Source organism: Orcinus orca, chromosome X (genome assembly GCF_937001465.1).
Source record: "Orcinus orca chromosome X, mOrcOrc1.1, whole genome shotgun sequence".
Lineage (NCBI taxonomy): Eukaryota > Metazoa > Chordata > Mammalia > Artiodactyla > Delphinidae > Orcinus > Orcinus orca.
Window position 1 is genome coordinate 2,492,961 of NC_064580.1, and position 9,119 is coordinate 2,502,079.

Consider the following 9,119-nt stretch of genomic DNA (forward strand, 5'->3'; position numbering starts at 1 on the left):
ACATACAGATGGCCAAGAGCACATGAAAAGAGGCTCAATATCACTAATTATCAGAGAAATGCAAATCAAAACTACAATCAGGTATCATCTCACACGGGTCAAAATGGCCATCATCAAAATGTCTACAAACAATAAAAGCTGGAGAGGGTGTGAAGAAAAGGGAGCCCTCCTGCACTGTTGGTGGGAATGTAAATTGGTGCAGCCACTATGGAGAACAGCATGGAGGTTCCTTAAAAACCTAAAATTAGAACTACCATAGGACCCAGCAATCCCACTGCTGGTCATATATCCAGAGAAGACCACTAATTATCAGAGAAATGCAAATCAAAACTACCAATACAATGGTACCACACCAGTCAGAATGGCTATCATCAAAAAATCTACAAATAACAAATGCTGGAGAGGGTGTGGAGAAAATGGAACCTTCCTACACTGTTGGTGGGACTGTAAAATGGTGCAGCCACTGTGTAGAACAGCATGGAGGTTCCTTAAAAAACTAAAAATAGAACTACCATACAACCCAGCAATCCCACTCCTGGACATATTCCTGGAGAAAACCGTAATTCAAAAGGATACATGTACCCCAATGTCCACAGCAGCACTATTTACAGTAGCAAAGACATGGAAGCAACCTAAATGTCCATCAACACATGAATGGATAAAGAAGGTGTGGTACATATATACAATGGAATATTACTCAGCCATAAAAAGAACAAAAGAATGCCACTTGCAGGGACGTGGATGGGCCGAGAGATTGTTATCCTGAGTGAGGTAAGTCAGAAAAAGACATCATATCATATCGCTTATATATGGAATCTAAAAAAATGGTACAAATGAACCTATTTACAAAACAGAAATAGAGTCACAGATGTAGAAAACAAACTCATGGTTACCAGGGGGTAGGTGGCAGGGGAGGGATACATTGGGAGATTGGGATTGACATATACACACAACTATATATAAAATAGATAACTAATAAAGACCTAGTGTATAGCACAGGGAACTCTACTCAGTACTCTGTAATGACCTATATGGGAAAAGAATCTAAAAAAGAGTGGGTATACGTATAACTGATTCACTTTGCTGTACATCTGAAACTAACACAACATTGTAAATCAACTATGCTCCAATAAAAATTAATTTTAAAAAAGATGATACGTGTAAGCCATCAGGGAAACACAAAACCACAATGAGATACTACTTCACACACACACACACACACACACACTCTACAGTCAAGAAGACAATACCAAGTGTTGGAGAGGATTTAGGGAAATTGGAACTGTTGCCCATGGCTGGTGAAAACAAAGTGGTACGTCTGTCTTGGGAAACAATCTGGCAGTGCCTCCAGTAAGTACTGAGTGATCCTATGACCCTACAAATCCATTCCTAGGTATACACAGAAAAGTAAGGAAAACACATCTACACAAAAATCTGTACACGAATGTTCACAGCATCGTTAATTCATCACAGCTTAAAAAGTGGAAACAACCCCAATGTCCGTCATCAGATAAATGCATAGAAAAAATATGGTCTATGCATACAATGAAATACCATTCAACACTTAACAGACATGAAGTCATGTTGCGTGCTAGGACGTGCATAACCTGATGTCAAGTCAAATAAACCCCGCACAGAAGATCACATAGTATAATATATGATTCCATTTATATGATGTGTGCAGAATAGGTAAGTCTATAGTGACAGAAAGTAGATTGCTGGTTGCCTAGGGTTGGGAGGTGATTGATTGCTAAGGACTGTGGGGTTTTTTTTTTTTAAGGTAACAAAAATATTCTAAAAATGGATTACAGTGATAGCTGCACCAATCTGTGAGACTACTGAAAAACCATGGAATTGACCCGTTAAATGGGTGAATCGCATAGTATGTAAATTTTAACTCGATAAACAGTTTGAAATGCATACAGTTTAATAAAGATTATACATGCGTATTACAGAGGGCGGGACAGAGGTGGGGAGAGGGGTGAGGTAAAAAGAGAGACGGGTTCATAAAGCTGTTTGTGAAGTTCCTTCCTCAGCTTGGAATCTGCTGTCCAAGGAGGAAATGTATATTGTCCCAGTGTTGGGGAGTAATCCTGGCATTAGCAAGGTTCATGAATTAAAATGAGATCCCATGATCAGTCCTAACATTTCAGCAGTGCAGAAGGGTATGCCAACAAGATGTAAAAGAAGAAACTGGTAGGCATTTTTCCTGGTGCGGAGCATGACCTGTACTTGAAACAAACTGAAGCAACGATAGGCAAGAAAACATCCCTAGACATACTTTATTTCTTCTTTTTTTAAAAAATCTATTGGGCTTCCCTGGTGGTGCAGTGGTTGAGAGTCCGCCTGCCGATGCAGGGGACGCGGGTTCGTGCCCCGGTCCAGGAAGATCCCACATGCCGCGGAATGGCTGGGCCCGTGAGCCATGGCTGCTGAGCCTGCGCGTCCGGAGCCTGTGCTCCGCAATGGGAGGGGCCACAACAGTGAGAGGCCTGCGTACTGCAAAAAAAATTATTTACTTGTTTATTTTTGGCTGCATTAGGTCTTCGTTGCTGCACGCAGGCTTTCTCCAGTTGCGGCAAGCAGAGGTTGCTCTTCCTTGCAGTACACAGGCTTCTCATTGCAGTAGCTTCCCTTGTTGCAGAGCATGGGCTCTAGGAGCGTGGGCTTCAGTAGTTGTGGCGCGTGAGTTTAGCTGCTCCATGGCACGTGGGATCTTCCCGGACCAGGGATCTAACCCGTGTCCCCTGCATTGGCAGGCAGATTCTTAACTACTGCCCCACCAGGGAGGTCCCCATACTTTATTTCCTAATGTGAGATGCAAGAATAGTGCATTGCAACAGATAAAATGAAAGAAATCATGCTGTTGGACTGAGCAAAAATGTTTAACTTCCTTTCCTACCCTTTCCAAATTGTTAATTGACAGAAAATATGCTTTCTATTAAAAAGGATTACGTTCCTGATACTTCTTAATACCAAGAAAGCTATGTAGAAGCCAGACAAAACAGTCAGAGTATAAAGAGCACATGCCACCCAAACATGGCAGAAAGTCTCTTTTACATAAAGCCTCAGAGGCAACACACTGCGGGGAAATTTTTTAAACGAATAAATAAATCATCACGGAGCAGCTGGAAAGAGGAGTATATTCCTCGGAGACGAGAGAAATGAAAGGGAGCAAAAATCCAAAGAAGAAATGGAATTGGGAACTGGGAATTTCCCTTTCGTATATGCACATGCTGACCCTGGTAACGTAAATGCTGGTTTGTACACGAGCACATAGAAGGGAGTAGGAGAAAGGGATGGAAAACATCGTCTGGTCCAGGAAGGTTAGGCAGGCATTCAAAAACAAGCGCCAAACACTAAGGTCCCCAAAAGAAGTGTGCATTTGCAGAAAATGAACAGTATGTAAGGGAAATCTTCTTTTTGATTTAAATTGAGGTATAGTTGCTCTACAAATCATCAGTTACAGGTGTCCAATATGGTGATGCACAGATTTTAAAGGTTATACTCCATTTATAGTTATTGTAAAATGTGGGTTATATTCTTCGTGTTGTACAATACGTCCTTGTAGCTTATTCTAAACATAATAGTTTGTACCTCTTACTCCCCTCCCCCATCTTGCCCCTCCCCGCTGGTAACCATTAGTTTGTTCTCTAGATCTGTGAGTCTGCTTCTTTTTGTTATATTCACTAGTTTGCTGTACTTTTTTGATTCCACATATAAGTGATATCATACAAGGGAAGTCTTGTTGAAAAGCACATCATTGAGAATACTTCCCAATCTGAGCTCGGTGTGGATGAAGAGAAATAAATGAATGAACGAACGAATGAATGAGAAAAAACCAGAATCTCCCCCCGATACGTCCAAGAAAATCCTTTACCTGTGTGTCTTTACCACCAGAATTCATTCCATTTGTTTGCCTGAAAATCCTAAATTGAAACCATAGCTTAAAATAGTTCTAACCTGGATGTACCTCCAAAGGCTTGGTAGAAACACACTGACATTTTCTTCAGAGGGATGCACTTCAAATGGATCCTCAAGGAATTCCTATAAATACAGTGCCAGGAACACCAACTCATCTAAACATCCCCAGAAGAACAAACAAAAACCAAAAAATCATCCAAGGAAAAGAGGCACCAGGAGAGAAGCAGAAACAAAAGAAACAACAACCCACAGAAAGAGGTCTGCAAATGCAAAAGCAATCGGGCCCCTAAAAGTCCAAATGAAAAAGAAGTACGTGTAAAATATTAGAAGAAATAACATATGCATGGGAAATATGATGAAGAAACAAGGTTATATCCACAATTTTGCCAGCCGACTTGCAAAACGATTGACTTAAACAGCAAATGAAGAGAAAATTAGTAAGCCAGAGGGTAGACTGGGGCACATTAGAAAGAATGTTGCAAAAAAGACCCCCCCCCCCCAAAAAAAAAGGGAAAGTAGGAAAGAGGCATTAAAAGACATAGAACAAAGGGGGTGAGAAATCACTGCCTACATGTAATTAGAGTTTTACAAAGACATGATAGAGAGATTGGGAAGAAGGTAGTATCAAACGCATAATGATTAAGAAATTTCAAGAACAGAAGCAAGACACCATTGCCTGGATGGAGACACAACCTATCTGAGTGTGTAAATGAAAAAAAAAAATCCAAGGCAAGGTATGTTGTCGTCAAAGAAGCAAAGAACACAGAACACAGATGTTAAAGGAGCTGTAGAGGGAAGAGCCACGTTTCTACCTTTAGTAGAAAAAAACTAGACTGTCTCCTGACTTCTCGTGGAAACGAGTAGCCACTGGAATTACGCATACCTTCAAAACTCTGAATGAAAATAACTGTCAACCTAGGATTGTATGTCCAGAGAAGCTCCTTTTAAGGCAAACAGGAAGTAAAGGTATTTTTAGACAACAAAAAGGAGAGGTCTGCCGATAACACTGCTTTCTTCAGTGAAGTCTAAAGGATGCATTAAATAATTAGAACATATTCAATAAAGGATGCGTTAAAGAAAGAACATATTCAAAGAGAAATGCAGAGAATGCGGAGGGAGGGGGGAAGAAGCAAACGTGGGGAAAACTCTAAACAAAGTTTAGATTGTATAATGATACACATGAAAGGCTGCAGCAGCCTAACACTTGGGGATTTGATTCGAGTTGATACACACGAATGATGTAGATTACTTTAGGACTTAAATATGTGCATTAAAGTATCTAGAGAAATCATTAAAATCATGCACAGAGGGTATATAACTTCTGGAAATGTAACAGGAAAAACTGGAGGGCTAGTTGCAAAGAATCAAAGAAAGGAGGATGGCTATGGAAGGGGAGCCGTGTAAGATGAAAGAGAGTAGAAAGCGCACAGATACATCAAGATCCTACCAAATGCTAATCAAATCAATTTTCCTATTCCAAGATGACAACTGGAGGATTGGGTTATCAGAAAATGCATCCGTATGCTGTTTGCAGAGAACACAGATGTAAGAAGCAACTAGATGGAAAAATAAATGTCACATATCTGCTACTCAAGAGTAGGTGGATGTAACTCTTGATATTGGAGAAAATGAACTAGAAGTCACAAAGGATTATTCCACGTAAAGAGGGTCAGTAGACATAGAAAACAAAATTATGGTTACCGAAGGGGAAGGGGTAAATTAGGTGTTTGGGATTAACAGATACAAACTACTATACATAAAATAGATACACAAGGATTTACTGTGTAGCACAGGGAACTATACTCAGAATCCTATAATAACCTATAATGGAAAATAATCTGAAAAAAATATATATATATAACTGAATCACTTTGCTGTATTCCAGAAACTAATATTATAAATCAAATTCAATTAAAAGAAAATACAGGGTAACTACGTATTGCTAAGAAGTTCACTGCTCCAGGAAGATACACCAAGTCTAAACTTGTTTATATTTATTAGCAGCGCATCAATACTTGAAGCACATTTGGCGTAACAATGAGAACTCGACCAATCCATAACCTTAGTGAGTTAACTTTCTGCTCGTGGCAATTGGTACATTAAGCAGACTACATCAAGAGAAAATACGGAGTATTTGTATAGTACAGCTAACACACAATGAATACATTTCCTAAGGTGCATGTGTAGAACACGACTGCCCCCAAACTGGAGACTCAACATGCGTCTCTGAGTCCCACAGAACTTTAACAGCAAATGAACACATCGCGAATTATAAAGCCAGTCTAAAGAAATGGGAGGACGAGTTACACAAAAGTTTGAAAATTAATCCCCTCTCTCCTCAGTAACCAGTGGGACCATGACAGCACGATCATTTAAATTAGAAAATATTGGAACTGAATGAAGGTGGAAATGGTACATCTTGAAACTAATTCGTCTACATTCAAACTAAGACGGAAAGGAAAGGAAAAGAAGCCACACACTTATAGAAGCTGTTTGCAATCATTTTAATTGACAAAACATTAGAATGCAGGATATATAGATATGTATATCTGTGTATGAACCAATTGGGAAAAGTTGAATAGAAAAACCGACTAGTAAGTTACGGAAGAGAGTGGAGCGTCTGATGAACATGTTTGTTTCATGCTAATTTGACTGAAACAAACAACTTTTGAGAGAGGATTTTCCATCATTCTTACATTTATGAATAGTTTCCTTCTCAAAGGTTCACGGCAATAAATAGCTTTACTCTGAATGGTGCATGTGTGTAAATGGGATACATTTTTATTTACTGTGTTTTCTGTAACTTCTGTTTTGCATCGTATTAATGTAATTCCCCCTCTGCTTCCTTTTGAGCTGCCTCGCTCCAGGCCACAACTGGTCTTTGTTTTCCTTTAACCTTCCTGAATCATGTATTTTATCTATGCATTCTTAAGGGCTGAATTTAATCAGTATTTTTCAAGTGAAATCACTATCTTTCTGTCTTTATAGGTGATTGCAACTGATTCATTTACATTACCATGAGTGACACATATAGGAACACTTTCAAAATTTTGGTTTATGCATTAAACATGATTTTACTGACATTAGAATATGTAGCTTTTCCTAGTAAGACATCATATATATACAAACACATATATAACACACATATAGATACCTGTAAAAACATACTATACGTATACACATATACATTTACATATGTACATATACATAGTCTGTTGTTGCAGGTATATATATATGTATATAAAAACACATGCACGTGCGCGCGCACACACACACTTATGATTTAACTCTTTCTGAAGGGATATCCATTTCCTTTTTAAAAATATTCAGGTCTTCTGTCCACTTTTTAATTGAACTTGTTTTTTATATTGTATGAGCTGTGTATATTTTTGGATATTAATTAATTAATTTTATATTAATTAATATTAATTAATTATTAATATTATTATTAATTAATTAACCCCTTATCGATTGTATCATTTGCAAATATTTTCTCCCAATCAGTAGGTTGTCTTGGCGTTTTGCCGATGGTTTCCTTTGCTGTGCAAAAGCTTTTAAGTCTAATCAGGTCCCATTTGTTTATTTCTGCTTTTGTTTTCTGAGCCTCAGGAGACAGATCCAAAAAGATATTGCTACGTTTTATGTCAGTGTCCTGCCTGCGTTTTCCTCTAGGAGTTTTACAGTATGCCGGAACCAAAGAGCCCTTGGAAATGAGGGATTGCTCCTGGAAGACAATTGCAAACCATTCTGTTGATGTCCCCTCAGTGTGTTCCCAACTACAGTACGAGTGGGAAACCATCTGAAACTCTTCCATGACGGAGGACAACCCTCCACTGGTTCCTGTCGTTTTGCTTTGTTTTCACCAAAGATCCGTGTCTCTTTGTGCGTTCGATACCGTTTGTTCCAGAGAGTCGATTAACTGTAAGTTCTATGAGCTATATCCACTCTACCCCACAGCCTTCTTGAGACATGAACCCACAGCGAACAGACCTTTGCTCTATCCACAGCACTTAACTCCAGTGCCATGGACGATATGGTCCATCACTAACGGGTCAGCCCTGGCTACACCAGTGGACGGGTACCAGGGAGCATCAAGGTACGGTATGAGCATCGGGCAAGCACGATCCGCTTTTTCACAGCGTTTGGACTTGAATGGATGTGGGAAACTATGGAGTCGGTCAGTAAATGGCGAAAAAAGCAGACTTGTGAAAGCTTGTAGGAGAGAAGTGGGAAATGTTTACGGGTCACTGACAATGTGAAAAGCAGTGTATGAAACTTGCTATCGAGTTTTGCTTACAAGTTAGTTTAGCAAGAAAGAATAGATTTTTTTTTTTTTTTCCTCAGAGTGATGTTTTTGGTGTTTCCAGTCTCCTGGAGTGTGTTTCATGGTGAGCAGGGGGCGGGGAAAATGATGCGGGCAGAGACATTTCCTTGGGAGCTGGTATCTCGTCTGATCCCACAATTCTTTTCTTCTTCCCTTCATTCAAAAATGACTTTTTCTTTGTCTACCAGAAGCCCAGAACTCCTCTATGTCTTGGGGCACGTAGTGAGACAAAGTGGAAAAACACAGCCTTCCCTCAAGGAGTCAAGGTTTTGCGGCTAATACCGACAAGCTGGTTTGCAAGGTGTGTCCCTCAAGAAATAGTTACATGATACAGTATCACGTTTTCTGAATATTCAGTGATATTAAAACTGATTTTTAAATGCTATTAAAAATTGGTGCTTTAAATTACATGTCTAAAAAGTGATAATTATAACTGAGTTGGGTTGTATATATACCTTTCTTACAAAAGTCTTTGAATGCCAAATGCCTCTGTTAATAGCAGCTATTAAACTGGTGAACGAATGACTTATACCTATTAAATATAATCATTAGATATATATACACAGAAACATGCCCACACCCCTCGATACCTTACTCCTTATAAGAATTTTCTGTAAGGAGAATTAGATAGACCTTTATAGCGACGGAAACCTTTGCAGACACTGAAACCATTATTACATAGAATATAACCATACAACCCATTTGGTTCACCTTAGCTGCACTTTCACAAGCCCTTAAAAAGTTGTCTTATGGTAGAACTACAGAGGAACGTCGGCATGTCCTTAAATTAGAGGATTTTTCCCCCTCTGCATTTTTTTTAATTCATAAATGACATTTGGTATATCATCGATGTGGCACTCATGGGAGTGGG

General features: G+C 39.1%; 1 long non-coding RNA gene across 1 annotated transcript; it reads left to right on the plus strand.

The window, feature by feature from the left end:
• Window positions 1-1,278: 1,278 nt before the first annotated feature.
• LOC125963084 (uncharacterized) lies at window positions 1,279-8,753 on the plus strand. Its single transcript, XR_007474875.1, has 4 exons — window positions 1,279-1,350; window positions 7,932-8,020; window positions 8,269-8,312; window positions 8,437-8,753. It is a non-coding gene; the product is annotated as an uncharacterized LOC125963084 (long non-coding RNA).
• Window positions 8,754-9,119: the final 366 nt, after the last annotated feature.